This window comes from Galeopterus variegatus, unplaced genomic scaffold (assembly GCF_000696425.1).
Source record: "Galeopterus variegatus unplaced genomic scaffold, G_variegatus-3.0.2 Scaffold2387, whole genome shotgun sequence".
NCBI lineage: Eukaryota > Metazoa > Chordata > Mammalia > Dermoptera > Cynocephalidae > Galeopterus > Galeopterus variegatus.
The window spans coordinates 1-18,847 of NW_007728498.1; positions in this window are offsets into that span (position 1 = coordinate 1).

Sequence of the window (18,847 nt, forward strand, 5' to 3'; positions counted from 1 at the left end):
CCGTTCGCACTGAGTTATTTTGAATATTTTACGTATTTTTAATTGTGGAAGAAATACATGCCCATTGAAATAAAAGTCAAAAAACAGAGAAATAATTGAAGTAAAGAAATATATAACATCCACCCACTCTCCATACCCACTTACCATGGGTAAATGGCAGATGGTTTGAGGTACAGCCATTTTTTTTTTCTTTTTTGGTGGTTGGCTGGTATGGTGATCCAACCTGTGACTCTGGTGTTACCAGCACCATGCTCTCCCAAGTGAGCTAACCAGCCAGCCCAGTGCAGCCATTTTCTATGTATGTTCAAATATCCATATGAATGTATAGGTATGTAACAGTGTCTATATGTAAGAATGTCTATGTTCATGTGAACAGAGGAAATGCATGTGAAAACATGGGAGTTTGCTCTGGAGTTGTATGTATGTGGAATATACGAGGGTACTTCAAAAGTTCATGAAAAGACAGGCCGGCCCATGGCTCACTCGGTAGAGTGCGGTGCTGATAACACCAAGGCGACGGGTTCGGATCCTATATAGGGATGGCCGGTTTGCTCACTGGCTGAGCGTGGTGCTGACAACACCAAGCCAAGGGTTGAGATCCCCTTACCGGTCATCTTTTAAAAAAAAAAAAAAAAAAAAAAAGTTCATGAAAAGATTCATTTCAATTCTATTTTTCCACAGTTTTTTTGAAGTACTCTTATATGTGAATGGAGGGAGGTCCCACAGAGGGATCAAGGTGGTGGTGGTGGAAGCGAGGGACGATACCAATTAGTACAGAAGTTTTAAAATATTTTAACAACCTGCACAGCTCTACCTGTGTATACCACCGGAGTATGTCCTAACGGAGATAATGCCTACCTCATTAGTGTAATTCCATACACAGGTGCTGACTTCCTCCCCAAACACTCACCTTGGTTTTTCTAAGGAAATCCCACCAGGCCCAATTGTAGGGTCTTATAAACTCTGCTGCCCTAAGGGTGAAGAGCTCTTCTCTCTTCTCACATACACTGTGGAGTTCAATGAGATAGGGTACCTGGAGGCTGTTTGGGGCCTGCTCTCTGGGGATCCTTAGGAAGACACCCATCTCTATGCCCTGGAAGGACTGTTTTGTGTCTACATCATCATGGTGCAGCAGAAGGCTAAGATTCCAACCTGGGCTTAGCTACCTCCTTACCAGTTTCCTCCCCTTGGTGGGCTTCACTCTTCCCTCTGTTCTATGAGGGGTTGGACTGTACAATGTTCTGTGAAAGCCTTTGCTGGGAAGCAGAAAGGAACGTGAAAGTAGTCATTAAGTTATAAGAATCATTCCTCTCATAGGAGACTTTCTGTTGACCCTGAAATCTGTTCTATCGTACTGCCCCCCCCCCCCCCCTACCCCCTCCCCCAGGGAGGGCATTAATCTATTCATGAGGGATCTGCCACCCAGGACACAAATAGCTCTCAACACTGCCACATTGGGGATCAGATTTGGACATGAGTTTTAGGGGGACAAGCTATCCAAACTCTATCATGCATCAATATTTTCTTTTACGGCTTTTGGATTTTGTATTATATTTATAGTTTCTTCACTCAGAGGTTATGAAAGTTTTGCCTGATTTTCTTGTACTTTAAAGTCTCTTTCTTTCTTAACATTTAAACCTCAGATCTATCTGGAACTGTCCTTACTTTATACTTAAATTTCTAAGCTTAACACCCCTAAACATGTTTATTTCCCTCAGGCTAGTGCTTTGCAAACATCTCCACAAAAGGACATCTCAGAGGAGAGGTAAGTGTCCTTGAGCCCCTAGGGATCTGGGGAGGAGACCCAGCTGCAGGGTCAATGATTTTTTTGAAACCTTATGTTTTATCTTAAATAGCCATGCCAGTTTTGCATTATACTACATGCTTTATCTATGTTTCCTTTGGTATAAAAATAGTTGTTGGGTTTTTTTATTGGTTATGAATATTTGTGAGGTACAAAGCTAATCATCACCACTTGTGCCCAGCATGGGATAGCTAGATCCATTCTAGCAGCGTGCCCATTACCACAAATTGTGATTATAGCCTGTGACCCCATCCAATTATCCCCAGCCTCCCTCCCCATCCCCCTTTACCCACTCCAATTTATATCCCTAAGCATGCTCTCTCCCTCTGCAAGTCCAATGCATCACTGTGGTCTTTCTTTCCTTCCTTGTTTCTCTCTTAGCTCCCACTTATGAGTGAGTACATGAGGTATTTATCCCTCTGTGCTTTGCTTATTTCACTCAACATAAGTTTCTCCAAGCTCATCCATGTTGTTGCAAATGGGAGCATTTCATTCTTTTTTATGGCAGAGTAGCATTCCATGGTGTATATATACCACATTTTCCTTATCCAATTGTCCATCAATGGACATTTAGGTTGATTCCATATCTTGGCTATTTTGAACAGAGCTGCAATGAACATGGGAGTGCAGGTATCCCTTCAACAAGATGATTTCCATTCCTTTAGGTATATACCCAGAAGTGGAATTGCTGGATCATGTGGAAGATCTATTTGTAGCTGTTTGAGAAACCCCCATACTGTTTTCCATAGTGGTTGTACTAATTGACAGTCCCACCAACAATGTAGGAGTGTTCCCTTCTCTCCACACCCTTGTCAGCATTTGTTATTCTCCATTTTTTTGATTATGGCCAGTCTAACTGGGGTGAGGTATATCATCATATCTCAGTGTGGTTTTAATTTGCATTTCCCTGATGACTAGTGATGGTGAGCATTTTTTCATGCACCTGTTGGCCATTTGTATGTCAAAACCTGTGCATGTCCATATTATTAATTAATCCCCACCTATGAAGTAGGCACTTTAATCTCTACTTGGTAGGTGAGGAAACTCAAGAAGGAAGAGAATTCCAAGGCCACAGTGGGTGAGTATCAGCCCAGGTCTCTGGCTTCCAAACTTCACAGCATTTGTCCTCTATAAGTGGCCCGTGGGGGAGCTGCTCTGAGATAATCTCCAGGCATGTTATCTGAGCCCTGGAGATTTGGAGGAGAGTAGGCATCATTGAAAGGGGGACAAGGGGAGTGCTTTGGCTGACACTACCCAGGGCATGGCTTGGCTGCAGCATTTTCATGCAAGTGGTGGAGTCTCCTCTGTAAGATGGGCCTCTGGCAGTAATTCACTTTTCTGAAGCCTCAAGAAGCCTGGATACACCTTGGAAGCCCCATGGCCTTCAGCCATGGCATTTGCCTCATAACCCCAGTACCAAGAGGACCTGGGAACACCACCACTTGCCCTGAGAAAGCAGATAGGGGGTAGCAGCTTGTCTAAGCACCAGAACGCAGGGAGTTACTGAATAGTGTTGCTGGGGGATGAGGGAGGGAAGGAAGAAGAAAGGCTGTTCTTTTGGTCAGCCTCTGTATTCCTGGCTCAGTCTTCCTGTGAAGGATTCAAGGGGCCCAGCTTAAAGGTCATTTTTTAGCAACACTCCACTATTCATTTCTCCTCTGGATACTGAAAGCCCCCCTCTACCTCTGTTCATTGAAAAAGGGACAACCTGGCTTTCTTCCCACTCTCCTTTGTACTCATGGGCAAGATGGAGTTAGTGTGAGGATCTGAGACTCTTGAATCTCAGGTATGGGGAAATAAAGGAATGTGATGGCCCAGGGTTCACCTTAGGGAAACTTAAGAGCATTAGGCTTTTCACTTCTTGAAATTACAAGGCAGATCTGAAGGTCAGGCCAGTACATGTCTTGAACTCCTGGAACCATCCTTGCTAAAGTTGGGACCCCCAGAATCCTTAAAGACAGGACCCTTTCTGTTAGCAGCTCCTCCAAGGTTCTACTTGGCTCAGAGAGGGCACCAGCAGGGGCTCTAATCCAGGAGTTTGGGGTCCAATCTAAGAACCCTGAGCCTCTCTTTAGAAAAGTCCCTCCCCAAAAGCTCCTGCAAGAGGCCTTCTGGCTGCTCCTCTCTTCAGGCCAGTTTCAGTTATGGAGCCAGTGTACCCACCCTCCTGAGGGCTGGTTGTGGTACCCAGCGAGCCCCTTGAGCACTGGTATTTCTCAGTCTTGTGGCTCAAGAGGACTTAGGTTCTTTGTTTCAGGGCCATGGTGGAGTTCTTCTGCCCCAGATTCCAGGAATCCGCTTATCCATCAACATGTACCAGACTGAGGAGAAAAGGCACAGAATTGTGGCCATGGTTTTCTTCACTGAGGTAAGAACTACTCCCCACTCCACAGCAGCCAGGAGCTGGCCTAGCACAGGCATGTATATCTTCCTCTGCATCTAACTTGCTTTCGTGCAGCACATTGCTTAGTGTCTGGATTGTTATGTGGCTCTGACCAGCAATTGACTCTGGGCCTCATTATGGTCATCTGCAAAATGAGGGGTTCAGATTAGAGAAAGTGAAATCCATAGTGTTTAAGGCAAGATGGCTCCTGCGGGGATCCCATAGAAGTTCTCTTTTCCTCCTGAAGCCTTTTGGCTTTGTGAAGAGAGCAGACACCAAGCCATTGTTCCCATTCTGGTAGGGGCAGACTTAGGATGACCCTGATGGGCTTGGGTTGACGCAGATGCAAGTCTTAACTAGTTCCTGAAGTTCAGTCCCTGGCACGTGGTTCTAGTGGCCATTTCCCTTGTGAGATCAGGCTGGTGGGGTGGTGGCAGGGGCACTGAGGAGAGAAGTGCTTCCTGCTCTGGGGAGAACTCAGCTCAGCTGGCTAAATGTGAGCTGGCAGGCTTTTCAGGGGTCAAAAACCTCAGGGACTTGGCCGGCCCGTGGCTCACTCAGGTGAGCGTGGTGCTGACAACACCAAGTCAAGGGTTAAGATCCCCTTACCGGTCATCTTTTTTTTAAAAAACAAAACTAAACTAAACTAAACAACAACAACAAAAAACCTCAGGGACTGACTCAGCTTTTTTGAAGCTCTCTGGTGTCTAAGCTGTTGCCTTGAGACTTAGTACTGAGCTACCTGTATAAAGGCACCTCTGACAAGAGCATGGTGGTGAGGTTAATGAGCCTGCATGGCTTCAACATCTTCTACACCCTGGAGAAGTTGAGTGCACAGGACCAAAATTGGGGTGGAGTGCAGAGAAGAGGGAGGGAGGGAGGAATGCTCTGGCATCACTACCTCAGACCCCCATTTGCAAAGTCCATCCTCTTAGGATGGGGAGGCTGGGGTCAACAGGTTTTCTCATCACCTCCCTTCCCTTGCTGGGGAGGCACTACTGTGCCCATGATAGGAGATGCGGCTCAGTGGAAAGACCCCTCGCCTTTCTATTAAGACCTGGAGGATCTTAGGCCTCTTTCTGGGCACTTGGGTTAGATAATTAACACTGCTTTTAAAGAGCCCTAGTCAGGGATTCAGCCACCCTGAATTCTTGTCCCAGATCTGTCTCTAACATGCACTGTGACCCTGAGCAAGTTTCTTCACCTCCCTGGAACTTACTTTCCACATCTGTGAAGGGTTTGCATTAGATACCTAGCACTTTGCTTTAAAAGTGAGAACGCCTAAGTTCTGGTCCCAGTTCAGCCACCAATTTATATGACCTTGGTCAAATTTCTCCCTCTCTTTCAGCCTCATGTGAGTTTTACCACATGTAAGTGGGGATGGATGCATTTGGATCCAGGGATCTCTGAGGGGCCTTCCACGTGTCTATGCTTGACGACCCAGAGGACTCTCTTTCAGGCCTAGCTTCCAGTCCTCCTAAATGCACTCTTTGAGACCAATGAGAAGGTGATTTGGGCCAGCATAAGTCCCCTGTCAAACATGCTCTACCAGTTAGGCAAGTATAGCATGTGCACCTGGGTCTTGACATCACTCTCTGTTTAAGGTCCTTCTTTGATAAAGTAAAATGGGAGAAAGGAATGACTGCAAGTGTATTTGGGAGTTCATGGAGCTCTGTGAGTGTGTCCTGTAGAAGTTGTAGATGGGTGATCCAAGTGTGCAGAGCATGGGTACAGTGGAGAGTGGGAGACTCGCACTCTGCCTCTGAGACCTAGGTCTACATGTCACTCTGTGAGGCTTTGTCTGACCATATCCACCAGCACCTCCCCTCCAAGGCAGAATCAAATTAGCTCCCAGAGTCTTTTTCCCAGCCCCCTGGTGTAGGAATCATCAAACTCTTTCTGTCAAAAGCGAGATAGTAAATATTTTAGTCTTTGTGGGCTATATGGTCTCTGTCGCAACTGCTCAACTATGTCATTGTGGCACAAAAGCAGCCACAGACAACATGTAAATGAATGGGCATGGCTGTGTGCCAACAGAACTTTATTTCCAAAAACTGCTAGGCTTGGCCCCTGGCCTGTAGTTTGACAACCCCTGTTCTAGCTTAACATTGAACCCTGTGAATTATGGGTGTTTTGTGTTCATGCTTGTCTCCTCTACCACACCAAGGGCAGGAATAGTGACTTAGTCATAGTATCTTTAACCTCAGCGGCCAACCCGGGGACTGGGAATTCTCAATTCAACAAATATAATATTAAACACATACTATGTCCTCAGTACCCCACTATGTCGCAACAGCATATGTGAGTACTTCAAAAAGTTCATGGAAAAATGTAATTAAAAGATAATACAAATCTTTCCATGAACTTTTTGAAGTACCCTTGTACACATGCCAAATACTGGAACATGGTAAATGTCTGTTGAACTGTTGCACTTAAACATGTGTAAATAATTGTTGAAGCTGGGTGATGGGTTCATGGGGGTTCATTTTACTATGCTGACTACTTTTGCATACTTTTGAAAATTTCCATATAAAAAAAGTGTAAAAGAAGGAACAGAAAAAGTGACAAGGAGCAGGAAGCAGGAAGAATGTCACACAAAAGACCAAGGAGTACTTACAAAGCAATATAAAACATTAGTACCTGAAAACCAATATGCTAGGTACATGTGAAGGTAGTACTGGATGTGTGCAGATAGGAGTATGTGCGAATGAGTGTGGTTGTGTGTGTTTGTGTCTGTATATTGTTGTGCGGGTGTGTAGAGGGATATAGTTTTGTGTGTATGCAAAGAAGGTATGGGTGTGACAAATTGTGGACATATTTATACCCAAAGGGGATGAGTGTGTTGTGAGTGTAGCTGGATGTGTATGTACAGGTTTAGTTGAGTGTATGCATATGTAGTGTATGAGAGTTTGTCTGTATGTCACACACACACACACACATCTGGGGGGGTGCATGTTTCTAATCAAGGAGCAGGTTGAAAGTGAGTATGTAATGGCATGAGTATGTAATGGTAAACTTGGGTGACTCAATGTGTGTGCATGCCAGGGGAGTGGTGGTGAGTTGCTCAGGGATGTGAGTCCGAGTGCACTATGTATTGTTCCTCTGGACTGGGGGACAGAGGTTAAGTGCTATGGAAATGTGCTGGCATGGCTGGCCTGGGGCTGAAGCTCTTGGATGCCCAGCCCTCACCCCCCGTGGGAAGGAGGCTGTGTCTGTGCAAGAGCTGTCCCTGTTTGGAAACTTGGTGGGTAGTCTGGAGAACATTAGCTTCCTCCATGATCAGGTTTGCCACAGGCTCATTCCCCTGCTCTTTTTTCCACTTTGTGGACAAGAATAAGGAGGTGGTAAAGGTGAGCTCACAGCCTTTAACTAATCTCCCCATACCCACCTCTCCCTGCCCCTTTCTCCTCCTTGCAGTACCCCCAGTGTCTATTAGCAGCAAGCTCCAAATTAGCCTCTAGAATCACTGGATGCTCTGTTCCCTACAGTGGCCTGAGACCTATTTCTTCAGGCAGGAAGGCCTGGACAGAGTCTTCCCCTCCTCCTGGTGCTCAGCTTGTTAGACAGATTCCTCAGTGAGAACCTAAGTTGGTTTACACCTACCCAACTGCCTTGTCACCTCTCTCACTCAGGACCAAAATTCTCCTGTCCCATCTTGTCCCTTTTCCTCTCTCCCCTTCCTACTTCCCCTGGTTAGGTCTGGGCCAGAGGCCCACCTTACCCCCTTCTCCCAGAAAATGGGAGAGGAGGCCGGTGTGTGTCTAGGGGGAGAGGAATTGTTGGAGGATTCTTATAGTCTGGGGACAGAGCAGCTGCCCAGCACCTCATGTCAGCCCTGTTTTCTTGCTCCACAGACTGCCAAAGTCACCTTCTATGGTGCCAATTTCTTCCAATTGTCAGAGTTCCAGAAGCTCTTTTGCTGGATGGCCTGGGATGGGGGCCCACAGGCTCTGCAAAGTGTCTGTAAGTACTTTGTAAGGATGGATTTAATGGTTGAAAGTGGGCAAGGTTTTGGCCAAGGGTCTGCTTTGGATTCTCTTATGCCTCTCTGGGCTTCCTGGGGCCCATGCCATGGACCCATGGCGTGGCAGCTGAGCCCCTGGCTTGTCCCAGAGGTAACTGAGCTTTAGCCCTGTGTCCAAGCCTGTCCTTATGTCCTTTATATAGGTGGAGAACACGTTCTGCAAAGTGAATATCTTCCTCTGGCAGGCCATCAGCTATATCCATTGTGAGCAGCCGATTTACACAGAGATGCAGGCAGTCCTGTATGTTGGTACACAGGCCTGAGGGCTTCCTCTTCAACACCTTCTCCACCTTTCATGCCCTAATACTAACAACCCATCTTATCCTATTCTTTGGGTTGGGTCCAAGCCCTGAATAGTCTCATTCTCCCTAACCTCTACCCTAGGAGTGAAAATATAGGAATAGAACATTGGCTTGGGAATTTGGAAAAGTTAAGTTTGGTCCCTCCCAATTGTGCCACCTTAGGAAAATCTCTGCCACTCTGGCCTCTGTTTCCTCCAGCTAAAAAATGGATTTATTATAACTCGCCCTACCCATTTCCCAGGGGTCTTTGGGTTTTCATTTAGCAGTTCCTGTGTCACATAAAATTATGATTAAATAAATTTGTTATGCTTTTCTTTGTTAACCTGTCTTTTGTTATAGGAGTGTTGGCTGTGACCTTTATGATGGGAAAAAAGGGATCACCCCCTTTCCTCCCCGACAGGGTCTTCACATTTTGGACTCTAACCAGTTGGCAAGGTGCCATCCTCCATTTAGACTAGATGGCAGCCCACATGGGGTGAGGGGTTGTGGAGGGGTGGTTCCCTGCTGGGAGTTCAGCCCCATGCTTTTTCTTAGCTTCCTCTGCACAATCTTCTCCCCTTTCTTTTTTTTCCTTAGCCTCTTTTATCCTTTTACTGCTACTCACTCTTCTCCTTCCCCAACAGCTCTCCCCACCATTCTTCCATTGTTTAGCTTCCTGCCTATCATTACCTGGCCACAAGCATCCAAAATGAATACTCACAAATGTATTCAGTTACATTGGCTATACAAAAGATGGCTCTCTAACTCCTGGAGGAAAACAAAGCAATGTGGAGAGGATGTAGATGTTGTTGAGCAATTCATTGTTCCTAGGGTCTTCAGAACTCAGTTGAGGCCCCAGTGAGAAATCAGGGATCAGGTTGTTCAACCTCAGTTGAGAAAGACCCCACACCTTTCCCTTCCCTTTCCTTCCCTTCCTTTCCTTTCCCTGTCCTTGCTCCTTAGAAAATCCCTTGCTTTCCTTTTCTTTAAATTAAACAAAGGCCTTACCAGGGAGTGCTTTTCAAGAGGGAGGCAGTGCCAGGAAGAATAGGACTGCTTTCCTCAGCATGGAAATGCTGCCCCCTGCCCCCTCCCCCGCAGTGTTTTCTAAGTCATGAGAGGGAAAGGAAATAATTTCCATTCCTACTGCCTCCTTGGGTCTCCCCAGGGATGGATGGTCACTGCCAAAACCAGTGAGTGGGTGGTAAGTGGGTAAACGGGATGACATGGAGCCCCTGTTTACAGAGGGGCAGGAGGGTTTAGAGGGCTGGGCTCTGAATTAGGAGTCCAGAGGCCCTTCATATTTCCATGGGAGAGAGGGAGGGAGAGAGGGAGAAAGAGAGACAGGGAGAGAGAGAAAAGAAGGAGGAGGAGGAGGAAGAAAGAGTAGGTTCCCAGCTATTCCTATTCCTCACAGGATCCTGTTCTTAGCAGTGGAGTCCAGGTCTGGCAAGGGCAGGATGTGTAGGGGCAACAGCTGTGAGCCTGAGATGGGCACAGGAATGCCTCCATTCTCTGTGCTGAGCATCCAGGTGAGGTGAGAACACCAGAAAATCAAGTCAGGCACAGAGTTAGCGCACATGAAACCAAAATTAGGGGTGGAAAAGCAAAACCTTTAGTCAGAGGAACTGTTTATTTGGTCAGTTTCATGCCAAGAAGCTCAGCTGATTGTTTTCCACTGAATCAATCAGGTGAATCAAGTTGACCAAAATTGACCAAATGGTCTGCTTAGTTTTAATGTCATATAGACAATAACTTCTCCCTGGGTTCCAGTTTTCTTACTAATAGTCTTATGTGTGGTGACTATTACTTATATAAAACAACACCAACAAAATTATTTCTAGAGCTAGCTTTTCTGGTTCTGGACATCCCACCCCACCCCCAACTCCAAAACAGCTGCTTAAGTGCTAGAAGGGAGCTGAATTCTTTTTTTATTTCAGTCCTTGATATTTTGGTGAAGGATCAGGAGTTTATCTGCAGTATGGCAGCTGCTAACTTGGATGGTCTGAACAAAGTGGCTCAACTAGAATAGCACCACAAATTCGGAGAAGACCCCAGTGTTGCCGCCTCTTACCAGCACCCAAACTCCTAATGTGAGGCTGGCTGGATAACCTCCAAGTCCTCTGGGTTCCATGGAGTTGGCTACACTTCCCTTTTTCTCCCACCCCAGCCCCGTCCCATCCCTCCCATCCTAACCCTGGCCCAGGTGTTTTTCTAGAATAAAGGCTTATTGTCAGCACTCCAGGGTTTGTTATTTCTTTCCTTTGCTCAGATGGTTTTGTCCCCTCTCCCTTTCAGTCTTTTTTAAAAAATTTATTCATTTATTACATTCTACGATGTTGTTGCAGAGCAGCTGGTGGGGGGGGGGGGGGTTCAGAGGGGAAGGAGGAAGGAAATAGGGTGGAAGGAGTGGGAAGGAGGGGGAGCTTGGTCAAGGCTGTCATTCTGGCAGGGGACACTAGGGCGCTTCCCGTGGCACTATGGTGGTTGTCACTGGGCTGGTTGCATATGTTGGGGGGCATGGCCAAGGCCCTCGGACCCCCCCCCCACTAGCCTGGCTTGGGAGCCTGGGGTGTTTGCTGTGGTGGCTTGGCAGTTGTCGTTGGGCTGGTTGTGGATGTTGGGAGTGGGTGGCTGAGGCCTTCGGCCCCTCACTAGCCCTGCTTGAAAGTCTGGGGCATTTCCAGCAGCAACTTGGTGGTCATTACTGGGCTGGATGTGGTTATCAGGGGTTTGTGGCTGAGGCCCATGGCCCTCCCCACTCCCTGGCTTGAAAGCCCAGGGGGCTCCCAGTCCTTCTAGGTTTTATAGGTGTTCTTTGGTGGTATTAGACCTTTACTAGTTAATTTCAAACTTTGTCTCTGATCTGTGGGTATTTTGTTTTCTCTTTCAGTTCTGTGTTGGATTATTCACTATTCCCACCACTTAAACTCTGCACTGCAACTGATTTGTTGTCCTTTGCTTCTAAAATGGGGGAGCTTCCTGTGGGGATCAGCACTTGAACCCTGTGGTTGAGCTAAATTGCTGCTTTGCTGCTGATTTCCTGGGAAGGCCTTTTGTGCAGCTCAGGTGTTAACTGTTGAACTTGTAAGCACTTCCAGGTCTTGTGAGATCCAGTACACCTGGGTTGTGTGGAAACTCTGTTCTGGGCCTGTGTCTTTTTAGCAAACTGCACCCCCTGCAGTTTTAAATTCTTGACCAGTCTCCACTGAGTGGTCCTGCTCTGATTGGGGGGCCCCAGCCCACAAACTATGCCTGAGCCCCTGGTGCCCTCAGTGCTCTCCACTTTCCATCCCATAATCATTTTTCCTCCCCTCACCCAGCTTTCTAAGCACCCCTCCTTCCTCAGCCTGCCAGCAAACAGCTCACTCAGGGCCCCATCCTTTAGACAGATTCCTGGAATTCACAACCCAGATGGGAAAGAAATGAAGAAAGATTCATTCATCCCAGGACTCTTGCCTGATTTTTCATTGAGCCTCTGCCTGATTTTTAGTCATCTGCCCCCAATTTCATTCTAGAACCTGGATAGGGCCAGGCCTCATTTTCCTTGCAGCCTAACTCCTCCCCCCACTTTCATTCTACACAGGCATCCAGCCATAGGCCAACTGGGGGTCAAGAATGACAGCTCATTGGAGGGGACAAGCAGGTGGCCCTGGCCTAGTTGCAGCCTTAGGGAGCTTCTCATTTTCTCCTTAACTTCCAAGCATCACCATTCCCAGATGAGGCATGCTGTTAGATCTTGGCAGATGATACAAAATTTGTCCTCCTTTCCCTTTTCTGCCTGAGACTAAACCTCTTTCCTCTGACTGACAATTTAGGAGATTCCTCCTAGGAGCTGGGCCAGAAAGTTTTGGGGGGTCAACTAGAGTACTGTTCTCTATGCAAAGAGAAAGACCCAGCTTCCGAACTTCCAAACTAGCTGTTTAAACCCCTATTAAAAGAATCTGGAGGTGTGCACCTCTCCAGCCCTAAGCCCTGGGCCTTCAGATCAGCATATTCTGGGTAGAGAGGCCTGTGCCAGGATGTGAAGCCAGTTTTTAGCAAACCAGACAGATGTGGCAAAGAAACACTCAGTAAAGCAGCCAGAGCAGCAGCAAAGGCACATGGAGCAGCTTTCAGAGCTGGTTCAGGGAAGGAAGGTCTGAGTCCCTTCTTCCTAGCCCCTTTAGGAAGCTTGACTCTCTGGCTGCCAAGTTGTCTGCTGTCCCCACACCCCGCCCTTCCTGGTGAAGATGCTAGAGAACGTGATTGGGTCCTGTTTCCTGCCTGCAGAAGCTGGGGCTATGTGGATATCCTGTGGGATTTTCCTGGAAGGTGACCTCCCTATCCCCTTATCCTTCAGGGAAAAAAGGGAGGGAGACCAGGGTATAGCTGGGAATTCCACTTTGAAGCAACAGGACAATTAGGTGAAGCTAAGCCTCTCAGCCACTATGTGGCACCATTTACCCACTTTTCTGTGCAAGGCTACTAGGAGGTGCCTGCATGCAAAGCAAACTGAACTTAAAAACCTGAAAAGTTTTTAGGGATCTAGTTCTAACTAGGTTACTAATATGATGAGGATGTTTGAGCAAATCCCTTGCCCTCTATGAGCCTTAGTTCCTCATTTTGTGAAATGGAAAGCAGATAGGGACCCCCAAAGTTCCAACCTCATAATATTACAAGCATTTGAGTATACCCCCAACATTTATCTGAGTGATGCAATTTTGGGCCTTCAGGCCACACAGAGGGTGGACATAGAATAACACACAAGGGCCAGGTATGTGTGTGGGGCTGCGGGTGAGGATGAGGAAGATCATGGAAGCAGGAGGGCTTTGCAGCACGTGGGCCAGGATTTCTCCTGAGACTTCCATGGGCTCCAAGGAAAAGATGAGGGAGCCATTCATTTGCTGAATAAACACTAACTAACCACAAACTTGGTGCTAGGCACTGTGTGATAGAGGCGAGACTGCAGTGGTGGGTGGGAGTGCAGTGAATGGTGGGTGAGACACCAAGGTGAATAAACCCCACAGGTGTTTACCAGCCACTGGGGGTGTAGATGAGTAAACAACCAGCACACAAGGGAGAATGGGCTCTGTGCTAAACAGTACTACAAACTGCTAAGGGGGGTGGGCGGGAAGGAGGGATACATTCTGACCAGATGATAAAAAATGTCTCACAGAGGAGGAACCATTTTAGCTGGGCTTTGAAAGATGAACAGATGTGTCTCTCTCTCTCTGTGTGTGTGTGTGTGTGTGTGTGTGTGTGTGTGTGTGTGTGTGTGTTGGGGGGTGGGTTAGAGGAAGGGAGGCCAGGAGAGGTACGGAAAGGCAGGCATTAGGGGCAGAAGTAATGGCTTAAGGAAAGACAGAGGGATGGGTACATTTATGCTGTTTGGGGAAACAGGGAGTAGTCTGAGGTGGCAGAAGAAGTGGAGTAGGAGAAGAGTTGCAAAAACGTTTTTGGGGGCCAGATTCTGGGTTTACGGAGTCCTTTTCACATGCCCAGGTCTGTACAGAGTATAGGGGACGGTCTCCCAAGGTGTGGACAGAGTTCTAGTCCCCACCTTTCAGAGGGCAAGACCTACTCCCTCACATGTATACTTGGCTACTGAAGAACAGTTAGGTGAAGTATGGTAGATCAAAGTAGAGGGGAATCTGGGAGGGCACCCTGAGGGAGGGGAGTCTTCCTGCAGCGGGCATTTCACTTTCCTACTCTCTCCTGAAACCTAGATGGTAGAAGCTTTAAAGACCTGACCTACAAGGATCAGGAGAAGGCCCTGCTTCAAGGATGGGAGAGCCATCCTAGAAGACCTGGCAAACTGCCATTGCTGTGGCTGTATTGGCAGGACTAGTCACCAATTTGTTTCCAGTTACACCTCACCAGCCAGGGACAAATAGCAAAAGGGCTGAGGCATCACAGGAGCTGACATCAGTCCAATTAGTTTAATAAAATGGTAACCATGAAAGGTTATAACATGTGTTTGTTCAATAGCTGATGAGTGCCCACTCAATGCCAGGCACATGGCTGGAGGGAGAAATGCATGGTGGGGGGGGGTTGCAAAGATAAATCAGACATGGCTTAGGCTTTGGGGAGCTCACAGTTGAGATGGGTGTGGTAAGCAGAATAATGACTCCCCAAAGATGTCCATGTCTTAATCCCCAGAATTTATAAATACATTATGTTACATGGCAGAGGGAAATTACAGTTTCAGATGAAATTAAGGTTGTTAACCAGATGACCCTAAAATAGGAAGGTTATTCTGGATTATCCAGGGATGCCCAGTATCATCACAAGAGTCCTTAAAAGTAGAAGAGGGAAGCAGCAGAGGAGGTCAGAGTGATGAGGTATGAGGACTCAACCTGCGGTTACTGGCTTTGAAGATGAAGGAAGGGGCCACAAGCCAAAGGATGCAAGTGGCCTCTTTAGAAGCTGGGAAAAGTAAAGAAACAGATTCTGCCTTAGAGCCTCCAGAAAGGAATGGAACCCTGGCAACACCTTGATTTTAGCCCATTGAGACCCATGTTGGACTTTTGACCTACCAAACTGAAAGAATAAATTTATGTTGTTTTAAGTCACTAAACGTGTGGCAATTTATTATAGCAGCAGTTGGAAAACTAATATAGTGGGGCAATAGATATGTACATAGTAATGTTCTCATATAAAAAATGCGCTAGAAAAAAACCACAAAGCAGGTTGTGAGAATGTAGAGGACAGAACCCTGTCTTGGGTGGAAGGAGTCAAAGAATCCTCCTCTAAAGAGGTGATGCTGGGGATGGATATGGATGAAAAAATATTTGATAGACAGCTGGAGGGGATGGGACATTGTCCTGAAGACAGAGGGACACTATATGCAAAATACGAGGCACTAAAGAGACTGGCATGTGTAGGGAATCAAGAAGCAAATTGTCCTCATACTGGCCAGTCACAGAAAAATAAAAAAAGAAAAGGCTGCAGTGAATGAGGGGGCAGGATGAGTGAGGGGAAGGGGTGGGGGCAGGGCTGAGAGAAGAAGCTGCTGCCTCTACCTTCCCCACTCTGAAAGTCCTGAAGTGCCCTTCCTTGCTGAGTTAAGAATCCAGCTCTGTAGAGCTGAGGCTTGCTGCCGCTGAAGTCAGAGATCCTTGTAGACTTTTGTGTTTGTTACCACTCCCCTCCTCCCTAATTCTAGCCATAAACTCCACTGACGGGACTGCCCCCTCCACCAGCTCCACAGCAAGGCAGTGACCAAGAGGAAAGAGGAGCCAGGAACCTGCTTGCTTGTCTTAAAACTCTCAATCCAGCTCGGCCTTGGCTCCAGGGAATGGGCTGACAAGTGAGAGTTGGGGAGGCTGTTGTATCGTGGTAGGAATGTTCATTCTCATAGAAATTTCAGGTCTGATGACAAGAGAGAAGTACAGGGGCTAGGCCAAGAAGTGGAGGTGGGGGCTATCTTGAAATTTAGAATCATCTGAGTGCTCCATTGGCAAACTCTCATCAGCAGCAAAATAAGAGTCTGGTTCAATCCCCAGGGAGGAGGTCCTGAAGGCAGGGGTGGGGGAAGAGCAGGAGGAGGGGAACTGGCTTATCTCACAGATGCTGGGGTCTCTGCCAGTACTGGCACAGGCCACAGGCAGTCTTCTCTCTGTTCCCCTACCCTTCCCCTTCTTTCATCCCTACCCTCATTCTTGGCACCAGGACCTCTAGAGAAAAGGGAAGAAAATTGAGTGGGCAGAAACAGCTGGATGCAGCCAGGAGAACATTTGGCCTCCCAGGCTGTCTTCTGGTCCTCGCTTTTCCCTCCCCCAAAGCCCCTTTCTCCTTTGCAGGCTTCTGATAGGTGGACTGTAATGAAGCTGGAGGGAGGGCAGGGAATTAGAGTGGGGCTGGGTGGGGGTGAGGTGGGGTGGGGAGAAAGTTCCAAATATTAACTGGTCTTGTGAGGTGGCCTCTTGGCTGAAGCCAGACCATCTAACTTCCTGTTTTTCCTCCAGCTGCCTCCTCCCCTCCCTCTGCTCTGGACTGGAACCAAGCCCAGGGAGGAAGGAGGAGCAGTAAAGTTGGCCAGGGTTGCTTATCTGATTCCCTGCAGGCCAGGGGCCAGGATGGCCTCCCTAAATAAGCAGGCGTGGGCAAGTATAGCCCTGGGTCAGGTTGTTGCCTCTAAGCCCTTCCTTCTCTGGCCACAGCAGGAACAAGAGGCTTCTGGAAAACCCCAGCTCCTTGCCAGCAATTCCATGAGCACACCCTGGTTCGGGGGCCTGAGATCCTTCCATGCAGGAGCAGCCACGAACTTCAGAGGTGGCAGCAACACCAGCCACACCACTTTCTCTATCGTCTCTGGCCCAGTTGCCCAGCCAGCTGCCGGTCCCTTCACTGCCAGTGTTCGTGGACCACACAACACAACCAAGTAAGCGAGCAAGAGCTGGATGAGGGTGGGGGGAGGTTCCTGGGCTGGGGGTGTCTGCCTGTGCCTTCTTTTTTTGTCCTCAAGGACAAACGTGGGAGGCCCAGGCAGGCTGCCTGTCAGCGGGTAGGGGACACTGAGCTGTTGATCTAGGTAGATGTTTTGACATCCCCCCCACTTTTTGCCTTTCTGTGCTCCTCTCTCTCTCTCTCCCCTCTCCCTCACCCATACTCTGTTCTCATCCCTCTCTGTTCTCAGGCAAGGAAGTAAGTAAGTACAAAGCAATTTCAGGGCACCCAGTAAAGAGACCCACAGAGGCTGCTGCTGCTGCTGCTGACAAGTGCCCTGGACCTGGCGCCAGTGCAGTCGGAGTCAAAAATCATTGCTGTCAGGTCTGCCATTCCACCAGCCAGTTTCTCAAGTCAGGCACCTCCTACTACATGTGGAGGCCTAGGAATCTCTAAGGCCCTCCAGCTTGTCCTGCCACCCCTATCTTCACTCCCGCTCTCCTGTACTTAGCCTCCCTTTGTGGATCCTGTTTCCACTCTCTTCTCCATCCCACACCGTCTCAAGTTTTGAAAGTGACAACAGAGGAATAAGAGATGTCCCTGTCCCCATCTTGGCCATTTAGATTGCGGGTGCCTGTCTGTGACTTCCCCTGCTGTATCAGAGCCATCAGGCATCTCCCAAGAGCTCCCAAAAGACATCTGTTTCCAGGCTAGGCTGGTTTTTCTCTTTGGAACTGCTGGGCCCAGGAGACTCCTCTGGCCAGTCATCGGGACCACACCCGAGAGCTCGCTGTCATCTTGATTCCTCAAGACCCAGGAGGAAGAGGCACCCCCTGCTCCCTGCCTGGAGTAGCCTCCCTTGGGTGCCTGGGCTACCACATCATTTCTGTGGCCCTCAGCTCCTTCCCTGCCCTGGCCAAGCCTGGGAAAGGAGAAGGCAAGAGGACCCCATCTTAACCCCTGTCATCCCTCCTCTTCCCAGGGAACTGGGAAGCCAGCTGAGAAGCAGACTCATGGTTTGCCATGAAGGGCTTGGATGACAAACTGATCCTGAATGTGGGGAGCATGTGCCATGAGACCTACATCAGCACCATGCAGGCTTTTCTAAGCAAACACCTCTACAAGCTGACTGCTACCCCACTTGCTCAGGGTCCACTGGTCTGAGAGTTTTTCTTTGACCACAATCCTGAGGTCTTTGGCTATGTACTGGGGTACTGTTGTACTTGGCAGCTGCACTGCTCTGCCGATGTTTGTCAGGATATCCTAGAGGAGGAATTAGCTTATTGGGGCCTAGCGGAAGTGACACTCGCACCTTGATGCTGGCTCAAGCTAAGTGGCAGGGAGACCCATACCCAGAACTTCCTGTCCTGGGAGGATTGTGAAAACATGCATATGGATGAACACCTTGTGGTAAACCCCATTGAAGGCCGGGGACTGTGGAATGCTTGGAAATCATGGCTCTGGCTGCTTCTTGACCAACCCCGGTCTTCCCTAGGGACCAAGGTAACTCATTAACAGTGTATGACATTATGCTAGACACTCTTACCCTCAAAGGGCCAAGTTGCCACAATAGCTATACACTTGGCATTGTATTGGGGGCCTGAATCTATAGAACCCCAGGACAATTTGAAGGTATTCCCCCCAAAAGGAAAGCAAAGAAGGGTGGGAGTATAGAGAGGTGGGGATGGCTAGTGAATGGGGGGACTTCTGACATGCCTCTTTCCCGCCAGTGCCTCTCCCTTATCTCCACACTCTTTGCCATGTGTGCCCTGGTCATCTTCTTCCAGGAGACAGAGGTCCAGGTGGACTACTTCTCTGCCAGCTTCACTCCTATGGGACATGGGGTGGGGATGGGGAGAAACCAGCAGCAGCAGCAAAACATCAGTCTTGTTTACTGCCGTGCCCCCTACCTGCTCTACCTGGAACTGCTTGGTGCCCTTTGGTTTGGAACTGAGTTATTTGCCTGGGCAATTTCCTGCCCTGAT